This window comes from Sorex fumeus, unplaced genomic scaffold (genome assembly GCF_029834395.1).
Source record: "Sorex fumeus unplaced genomic scaffold, SorFum_2.1 ptg000047l, whole genome shotgun sequence".
NCBI classification, from domain to species: Eukaryota; Metazoa; Chordata; class Mammalia; order Eulipotyphla; family Soricidae; genus Sorex; species Sorex fumeus.
Window position 1 is genome coordinate 29796085 of NW_026606104.1, and position 10293 is coordinate 29806377.

General features: G+C 35.8%; 1 pseudogene; it reads left to right on the top strand.

Annotated features, from left to right (window-relative positions):
- The first annotated feature begins 7500 nt into the window (after positions 1–7500).
- On the top strand, positions 7501–8581 carry LOC130031545 (dnaJ homolog subfamily C member 21-like; annotated as a pseudogene).
- The last annotated feature ends 1712 nt before the right edge of the window (positions 8582–10293 follow it).

Below are 10293 nucleotides of genomic sequence, written 5' to 3' on the forward strand. Positions count from 1 at the left end.
GGAATACAAAAACGCAAAATAGTTGGGTAGGACTTCATCAAAGTTTTTAATAAACAAAACACTTCATATGCCAGGTATTATAAGAATAAAATTATACAGGGATAGAGAGGAGCTGAATTTCATTTTTAGTTCATGGAGTTACTGAGACTGCATGTATTAATCAGGTTATAAATTATAATGATTTGTCATTCTCATCACTATGTCTTTATTATAGCTTTTAGATTTCTTTTTAAAGCAGTAATCAAAATTGAGATTTCTTTTGTAGAACATCAGATAGGAAAGAAATGTTGAGTATTAGCTGTTTTTCTGTCTATGGATGATTCATTACTCAAGGATGGAGACCATATGACTGCAGCCCCAAGCGAAGAGACTGGCATGTAATACCAGATATTGGCAAAAGAATATAGTGTGTAAGGCACCAACAAAATCTAAGTAATATTTACTCCTTAATTTCTGTATGAAATTTCCCAGGATAGTAAATGATGTTTAGAGCTACAAAGTCTACAATTGAGATGCTAAAAGAAACTGGGGAATCAGGAATTGGCATCTAGAGGAGATGAAATTTGACCAGAATTATACTTTGATTAACTCTATAAAATGTGGTGAAACAGTGAAAATTAGGGGTCAGAGCTACATAGTACAGCAGATAGGGTGTGTGCTTTATAGGAGGCTGACCCGAATTTGATAATCCTTATCTCATATGATCCCCTGGGCACGGCCAGGACTAATTTCTGAGTGCAGGGTCAGGAGTAAATCCTGGGCAACATAGGGTGTGGTCCCAAAACAAAAACCATTGAACATTATCTATAAAACAGGAGAGGTTTTCTAAGGAGTATAAATTGTATGAATGATCAGAAAAAGATGACAACTAACATTGGAAGCAGTAAGACTGCCACAGTAATTGTAGAAAGAGGTAGTTAGTATGAGTGTCTACAAAGCTTTAACTAAAGATGGAATGACTTAAACCTCAGGAAAAAAAGGATGCAAAACAGGAGGCATTAAAATGTAAATGTGGGACTTGGTTCTGAGTGCTGAAAGAGAAATAAAATAACTTAAACAAAGCAAAAGACACTAAGTAGCATTTAGAATGCTGTTTCCGGCAACCAAGAGAAGTAAAGCTTTGCGATAGCAAAACAGGAGGCACGTAAAACTCTTCAGGAGATCAAGTACACTTTGTATTTATATAAAGGAGGAAGGTGCTTTTGGCTCATAATTAACTTTTTAATTGTTTAATATAGTTTCATTGATGTTTGTACTAAAATATTTATTGCAAAATCAAGTTAGCAAATTTATTTTTTAGGATTTCCTGGAACCCCATCCTGTGATAATAAGTTCCTTTTTAATTAGTGAAATTGACATTCATTTTTTAATAGGATCGCAATGCTATATTTTCAAATTTTAATTAGAACTGTTGATTAATATAGAGCATACAATTTGAGTAGTAGGTAGCCTAGAGTTGATAAAATCTGTAACCCTATTCAAAGCCCGACTTAGTTCTGAATTTTCTTCCAAAGCAAATGTAAGCAGTGTTTCTTTCAAATTTCTCCCATCAGTGACTTTAATTAGTGATTAGTGGTTATTGCTTATGATTTCTGCATTTCCTCTATTAATGAAAGGTCACAAACTAATGATTACTTTAAAATGTGCTAAAATGAGTCATCCTTATAAAATAATTTTTGTTACTGTTTTGTGTGTGCTGCTTTCTATAATAAGATGTGGGGTAAGCAGGAAAAATGAAAAATGTTATAAGTGAGTTTTCACAACCATTTTTCTTTTAGCAGTAGGAAATGTATTCATCAAAGCAATGATCTGGAAGTGTGACTGAGAGAGGTTTCCATTATAAAAATTTGGTTTAATATAATATAAAATGCAAATCATTAGTCAGTTTTGGGCAGTTGAAAAGAGAAAAATATTGACATTTCAATTTAAATATAACCTGATATAGCCAACTTTAATCAGATTTCTAATAAATGAAGTCAAGGACAGTATTACATATTTTCTTTTTTATTTTTACATATTTTCTAATCCAAAAGAAATTTAATTGCCATGGTGGCTTAAATGTCACAAAAATATGAAAATAATCATTTACAGAAGTATACTGATTTTAAATATGGTATTCTAAACTGTATATGCTACATTATTTTTGTTTTATTTCAAATACTAAATTATCTATCTGTATGCACACAGTAGCGCATACAACAACTACTTATAAAATCTTATTATGGGCAAGGTTTTATTTCTTGCTAAGTAACATAGATTAAAAGAGCAATTCAATATATATTTATTCATTCATTCACCAAACATTTAGAGTAACTAGTGTATGTTAAACTCTATTCTATATATTAGGGCTTTATTTTCAATAAAAGAACAGTTTTGCAAAACTAACTGTTGGACAGAAAAAGATAATTAATAAGATAACCTCACTAACAAAAATAAACTCTGTTAAGTAATATGAAGGAGAGATATACCATATATATATGAGATTTTCATATATATACGAGATTTTCTCATCAGAACATTTTTATGAGATATATATATATGAGATTTTCTCATCAGAACATTTTGCTTATATTTGTGCTGACATCAAAAGAATAAGATAGACATGAATAAAAGAGAGAATTTAAAAACCTAAGGAAATAAAAACAGTATGTCTAAATGTAAAAAACTAGTAAAAGCTAGTGACCAAAATCAGGTCTGGAAAATTTTGATGAAAAGAGTTTTGGGTGGGAAGATCTGTAAGAAAAATCATTGAAAAATTTCAAACAAGCATAAGACAAATAATAGAAAATTTTAAAAGACAGTATCAAATTCTTTTTTTTAAACTTAAGCTTGGCACATCTCCCTATTTACATGTGGAAAATAGATTGAATAAGAATCAAAATAGCACGTCTAGATCAGAAGAAATGGTAGCAATAAACACTGATGTTGATTAAATTCCTGAGAGTAGTTGTGAATCTATAAGATAAAAATATGAAGTACTAAAAAAAAGAACTCTTAATAAAGTCATGAAGGACTTTAAAATGTTAAAATGATTGCCTGGGAGGGTAAGCCTACAAAAGAGTATGAAATTATGGTAAGATGTGGTTAACAACATCAAATGATCCAGAATTATGAAATATCTCTAGTATTTTAAAGGTGTCTGAAATTTTTTTTAAATAAGTCACTGGTAATTTCAGTTAAAATATTTCATGGATATGAATTATAGAAAGTATAACAATAAACAGGAGCAAAGGAAATTGGGACGTTGGGTATAGACACTCTAGCCTACTAAAGGAAAGAAGAGATATGAGTAAAAAAGGAGAGATTAATTTATGGGATGAGATTTTTGAGTTTGGTTTTGATTTGCTTAGCTAATTAAAGAAATGTCGCTCCGTTGGGGATTCCTGGAGGTGATACAGAGAAGGTGATTACAAAATAATAGATAAACATATAAAGAAAAGAAGAAAACACCTACTAAGTGCAAAAGCAGATAGGATGCACAGATGGGGGCTATGGGGAGGTGCTTGCTTCTGATGAGAGATAGAAAGGAACTCTATCTTTGTCATATGGATATATGGGTTAGGATGTATACATATGCAGGAATAATTAGAACTTTGATGATCTCTACATATTTTTCTTCATAGAGTAGAAGTTATACACAAATATATCTTAGATTGGAATTTTAAAAAGATAAAAAGGGTTGAATAATACCCAATTCCATGAAAACCAAGCCAATGATAAAATGACAGACCTGAAAGATTAAGCCCAAGTAGAACTGTCAGGAATAAGAAAGAAGGCTATTAGATTGAACAACAGTATTAGTGACTGTCCTATGATTAGTGCAATTGATGGAATTGAACGATTATACATTTGATGCTTTCATTGATCACAGAGGTAACTGAGATCAGGGCAGGGATATGTTGTTTTAAGGGAGTAAATTTCCAACAAAGACATTGCAGAAATAGAGAAATTGTGGGAAATTTTTATACAGAACAATAATCAATGCAAGTTACAAAAAGGGCTGGAGCAATAGCATAGCCGGTAAGGCGTTTGCCTTGCAAGTGGTCAACTTGGCCGACCCAAGTTCGATTACTTCACCCCTCTCGGAGAGCCGGGCAAGCTACCGAGAGTAACTCACCTGTACGGCAAAGCCTGGCAAGCTCCCCGTGACGTATTCAATATGCCAAACACAGTAACAACAAGTCTCACGATGGAGATGTTACTAGGCCCGCTCGAGCAAATCGATGAATAACGGGAAGACAGTGACCGTGACTTAAGTTACAAAAAAATGGAGATAGTAAGAGAATAGTAAATGAAGTTTGAGCAGATAGGATGAGATGCAGGTTTGCATAAGGATTCCATGAAAAATCTAAGAAACTAATTTAAATTATTTCAGTTTAGAAGCTGCTACAGTCAAAAGTAAAGATAGCAGAAGTTTCTCCTTCAAAAATATGTGAACAAGTACACCAAATTAGAATGCATTTAGCCAGATATTCTCTGGATTAAAAAAGGCCATCTGTAGGTCTGCCAATGAAAGAATGATCAAGTGCCACAATAAAAGTATAAACACAGCTACACTTTGCTTCATTAAACACTGATTACCATTGACAAGTGAACCAAAATATTGGCCTTTTCCAAATGGCATGTTGTATAAATTTCTGAAGCAAAAATTGAAATTTGATCTTTAGTGCAAAATCAAATATATCAGAGGCATATGGTAATTTAATAAGTTTTTTTTTACTAGGCACGGAATGGGGGAGGCATTTTAAAACTGGTATTTTCAACATAAACTGAACCATGAGTATTATCCAAGTCCTACCTGAAATACTTATTTGCATTTTACTTTTCACATCTAGGTAATGTTAGAAAAGTTAAATAGTGTAGAATCTGAAGTTAATTCTAAGTTCTTTATGTTTTGGTTCTTAATATGAAAGTAAGAAAGAGAAAAGGTTGCAAATTGCAAATCAAAGTAGGAAACTTCGCTTCTTTTGTTTTATCTGGCAAAACTTCTCAAGGAAAAGAAATTGATACTAAGATTAATATGAGTCCTTGATAATTCCAAACTGAACATTTCTGACAGGTTACCGAAGATGAATTGGCAGAGTAAATGCAAGCCATATTTCCCCCTACATATCCAGAGAATGCCATTTTTATTTCAAGTCTTAGAAGACAGTAAAGGTCATTCCTCTGCCTATATCAAATGATAATGTAAGATGAATCTATCTACATTCCATTCTCTTTCATCTGAAATAGTTTTCCCATGTTGTAACATCTTTATGATGAAATTCATTTTATTTTTATGATCAAAGTATTATTAATATAAATGTCTTAATATATACCAAATATAGAACTTTTGCATTTTAGTTAAATTCATTCTTTTAACTTTTTGAATCTATAAATTTATCTTTAGATTGTCTCTCAATGAATCATAAACTTAGTATGTTAAAGTATATAAGAAATTGTCCCAAATGTAAAACTCACTTAACAGTAGAGAAGTCTATCTTAAATGACTTTATTATTAATTATAAACAAAAATTTGCTCAGTCAGGATACATGCAATGAAATAGATTTGAAACACCATAAACTGATAATACTTTGTTAGTCATTGACTTGTGTTAATTATATACTGGAATAGATATAATTATTTAAATCTCACTTCAATATCTTAAACATGTGAAAGACTTTATATATTTACTGAATTCATATTGATTTGATAATCTAAACTGAAATATTTGGTTCAGTTCTACTGTGCCATAGTGCTGAAAAATAAAACTTTTACTAACTAAACTTAACTTCAAAATCCAATAACTCCTTAGACTTTGCTCGCAGAATGATAGCTTCGAAATTATCATTGCAGATGAAATAAATGTAAAGAGTGACAATCTTAATTTAATAATTGTACAAACAAAGCCAATTGAATGAAAGCTTGAATTCAGTTTATTCCTTTGAACAACACACCAATTTAATACATTGAAAATCAAAGTGGAGTTAATGAAGGAAGCCAACTGGATGTAAACACTAGCTTGATTCTAAAGCCTCCGGATCTGAGCAGTCTATCAGGCAAAGCCCAGGAAACTGAAAGCCACGTGACTGTCAGTGGCCTCAAGGAAATAAAATAGTGCAGAAACTTGAGAAAAAAATTCTGCTTCCCAGAATTGCTGGCAAAAAAAAAAATTGTAGAAAACACTCTCATCTTACTGAAGTACCAAGCCTTCCAAATGTGTCTCTGTGTTGACCAGTTGTCTCTGACAAGTTTAAAATGAAAAACTGCAAAATCTCATTAGGAATTTCACAAATATGTAATGATACATAAAATGATTAATCTAAATTTCTTTACCCATTGGGCATGTTTATATCTGAATAGGCCAATCAAAGATTTATGTTCAGATCTTCAGCATATGGAAGTTCCTGTCAGAATAAAGCAATTACCACACTATACTTTCTAAAAGCCTGCTTTGGGCTACAAAAAAGGCATTAGTTGATGTATAAAGGGGCATTAAAAAACAAACATACTGAGATTTCCTTGAAATTTTATTTAATTTAGAACCGAATGTGGAAAGAAATCATTTACTTTGCATTTTATATATTCTGAAAAAACAAGTCATTTAAAATGTCATGAAAATAGAAATTCTAGCTTTTAAAATATTTGTCATTTATTTTCCATATTTTGTTATTTTCCTTGGCTTTTACAATTGTATTACATTGTAAATTGCATTTCTAATTTGAATGCCATATAAAGCCCACTCTGATAAGTGAAGTTAGTTAAAATAAGAAGTACTTGGATTCAGAAAACTAAGAGATGTCTGTGTACAACACTGAGTGATTAAATTCAGGACACACACTTATGTCAGTCAAGTACACACAGTACAATCTTGTTATTATGTATCACTGTATCACTGTCATCCCATTGATCTTTGATTTACTCCAGTGGGCAGCAGTGACATCTCTATTCCTCCCAGACCTGAGATTTTGGCAGCCTCTTCTTACTCATCTTTTCCCCACGATTAGAAGCTCTTTCAGGTTAGGGGAATAAGACCTGTTGTCATTACTGTATTTGGCATATCGAATACACCATGGGGAGCTTGCCAGTTTCTGCCCATGTGGGCGGGATACTCTCAGTAGCTTGCCGGGCTCTCTGAGAGGCATAAATGGGTAGGAAGTGTCTTATGTGTTCAGACAGCAGCCTGGAGCGTGGCTGTGTTTGGGCAGTGGAGGTAGGCTGCCGGACTGGGTACCTTAGGGTAGGGAGGGCTCTCTCATGCCCCGCAGCCTGGCACAGGGTCCAGTGGCATGGTTCTGGGGGCCTCCTTTTACACTCCTGTCTGGGAGGAGCATCCTGAGATCTGGAAGGTGGCCAATGAGATTTTCTGGTGCCAGCAGAGTGTGACTTCTGGGTGTGATTCCTGAGTCACTGGAGATTGGAGGAAGTAGGCAGAGATCTCTGTTCCAGGTCCTGTTGAGTCCAGAGTCCAAGGTCACAAAGTTCTGCATTGTCTGGGTTCTGTGGGACTTCATTCAAGCATGAGGCTCAGTGTGAGCATCTGCAAAGCGGCCTGGAGGATGGCAGTGGTTGGGCAGTGGATGTCAGCTGCCGGGTCAGGGTCCCTTGGAGTGGGGAGGGCTCTCACCGGCCCCACAGCCTGGTACAGAGTCCCAATTTAAATTAATCCAAGCAGCATAGACATGTAGAGTGACCCCCAAGAAAGAGTGTGGTATGATAATCACAGAGAGCCTTTGCTGAAAGGTGGGTTTGACGGAGAATACCAGGATGACGGTCTAGATTTGCTGCACTTCTTCACTGTGACCTGCTACTCTGGTTATGGTGATGATGTAAAGAGCTTCTATGCTTTATATCACAGTGTATTTGAAATTATTGCAAAGGAGGAGCTGGAATCTGTGTTGGAAGAGGACGTGGAGGACTTCCCCCCCTTCGAGGACTCCCAGAATGACTATGATAAGGTCGTCCATCCTTTCTATGCCTACTGGCAGAGTTCCTGCACTCAAAAGAACTTTTCTTGCAAAGTAGAATATAATAAGCGACAAGCCTCAAAGCGCTGGGAGAAGGGAGCCACGGAGAAAGAAAACAAAAAGATTTGCAACCAGGGCAGGAAGGAGAAGGAGAGCTTGTGCGTCACCTGGTGGCTTTCATCTGGAAGCGGGATAAGCGCATGGAGGCTCGCGCAGACTCGTGCAGGAGCAGACCGCAGAAAAGGCCTGGAAGGTGAAGATGCAGCGGCAGCAGAAGCTGAAGCAGGGCAAACTTGTAGAGGAGTACAAAGAACAGAGCTGAATGTCGATGGCTGACTTGGAGAAGGAGCTCAGGGAGGAGGCCCCATATGAGAAGGAATTCGGAGATAGACCTGAAAAAGAAAATGTGGAGGAACAGGAGCTCAAAAATGGACAGGATGGTAAAGAGAGCAAGGATGGTGAGGAAGCTGAGATCTATGATGACCTTTACTGCCCGGCAGGTGACAAATCTTTCAGGACAGAAAAGGCAATGAAGAATCATGAGAAATCAAAGAAGGATCGAGGAATAATTGCCTTGTTAAAACAACAATTGGAAGAGGAGGAAGAACAATTTTCTTGTTATTATGCAATGTAAATAATTGCGTTTATTTCAATATCTAGAAGAAAATTATACATACTTAATATTCATTATGTAATAGAAAATTTAATTAAAATAGACAGTTATTCTATTTTGCTATTAAGGATTTTTAACCTTTCAACAAAAGACTTTACTTGTCCAACTGAAAACTAATTCTAGAAAATAAAATCTCAGAAATCATTGCCATTGAATAGATTTATAGCAATACATATAGACAGAGGCTGAAACAGAGAGATAGAAACTAATAACTAGAGATGTGGGAGGAATGCATTTATCCCTGGGCAGTGATAAAGAGAGACTCTCTACTTGTTATTTTGCTATGTAGAACTCCTGGGGAATAATGCTGAAAGACCAAGAAGGGCAGACATGATGAAAAGTCCTTTAAAGACCCATAATCTGGGAGAGTATTAAAGTTACATGTACAAAGTTCAGACTCAATACCACCAAAAACATTAGATCAAAAATCACAGAATTTTGAAATGTGCCCACCAAGGTGGCAGTCTAGGGGTGAATGGGAGGGAACTTGGGAACACTGGTGTAGGAAAGTTGACACTGGTGGTGGAATTGTTGGAATATTGTGTGCCTAATATTGTGTGTCATCTATCAATAACTTTGCAAATTATGGATCTTTAATTAATAATTCTTTTTAAAAAGCCTAAAAAGATGCCAACCCTGGTACAGTCCATGCCACGTGTTTCCTGGGCATAACCAAGAGTGATCCATGTGCATAATGTCTGGAATATCCCCTGCTAGGTGTGGCCAAAATTCTAATAAAAAACATAGAAAAACAAGATGTTGATAATTTTGAGGTAAGTATCGTGGAGGTGTCTGGCGCCTTAGACCACTCAGCTGGAGCGATAGTACAGCAGTAGGGCATTTGCCTTCTGCGCAGCTGGCCTGGCTGAGCTGGGTTCGATTCCTCCGGCCCTCTCGGAGGGCCCGGCAACCTACCGAGAGTATCTCGCCCGCACAGCAAAGCCTGGCAAGCTACCCGTGACGTATTCTATATGCCAAACATAGTAACAACAAGCCTCATGATGGAGATGTTACTGGGCCCACTGGAGCAAATCATGAACAAAAGGAGGACCGTGACCATGATCGTGGATGGTGTAGTAGGCTCAAATGCAAGTGAAAATATTTATTTAAAGTATGATTTGAAAGAGTATTTTTTTATTTTGACTTGAGGATTTGATGCTGAATTGGAGCTATGGGAGCAAATGTATGAATAACATTAGATAGGTTATAATTGAAGAATGGAAAACAGATATAACATGTAGGAGGGTTAAGTCAAATTCCAATATTAAGTTCATAGGCTAAAAAATATTGACAGATTTTCTTTGGTATTTGAGAATTCTTATTTTCTCAGTGAAGTGGAAAGTGAAGACTTTAGCCCTAAATAAGAGAAGAAGAATGAAGGTTGCTTGAGAAAGAAGAAAGAAATTTCTTTCTCGCCATCTTACCTATATACTGAAGGCGAATAAATGCCATGACTTAGTATGTATTCACTGGGCAGCTAGGGAAAGCCCTCAAGGCTCTCTCTCTCACTGCCCAGGTTTGGTGGTCTCAAGCCGTTCTCCCATCGTGGGCAGCCCATGCCATGGGTAGATAAAGGAGGAAACAAGGGGGACCAAGCTAGTTCATGATCAGTTGCTGTTTATTTCATTCTCCCTATGCACCTGTTCTAGTCTCTCTAAGCTCCTCCATGGTAG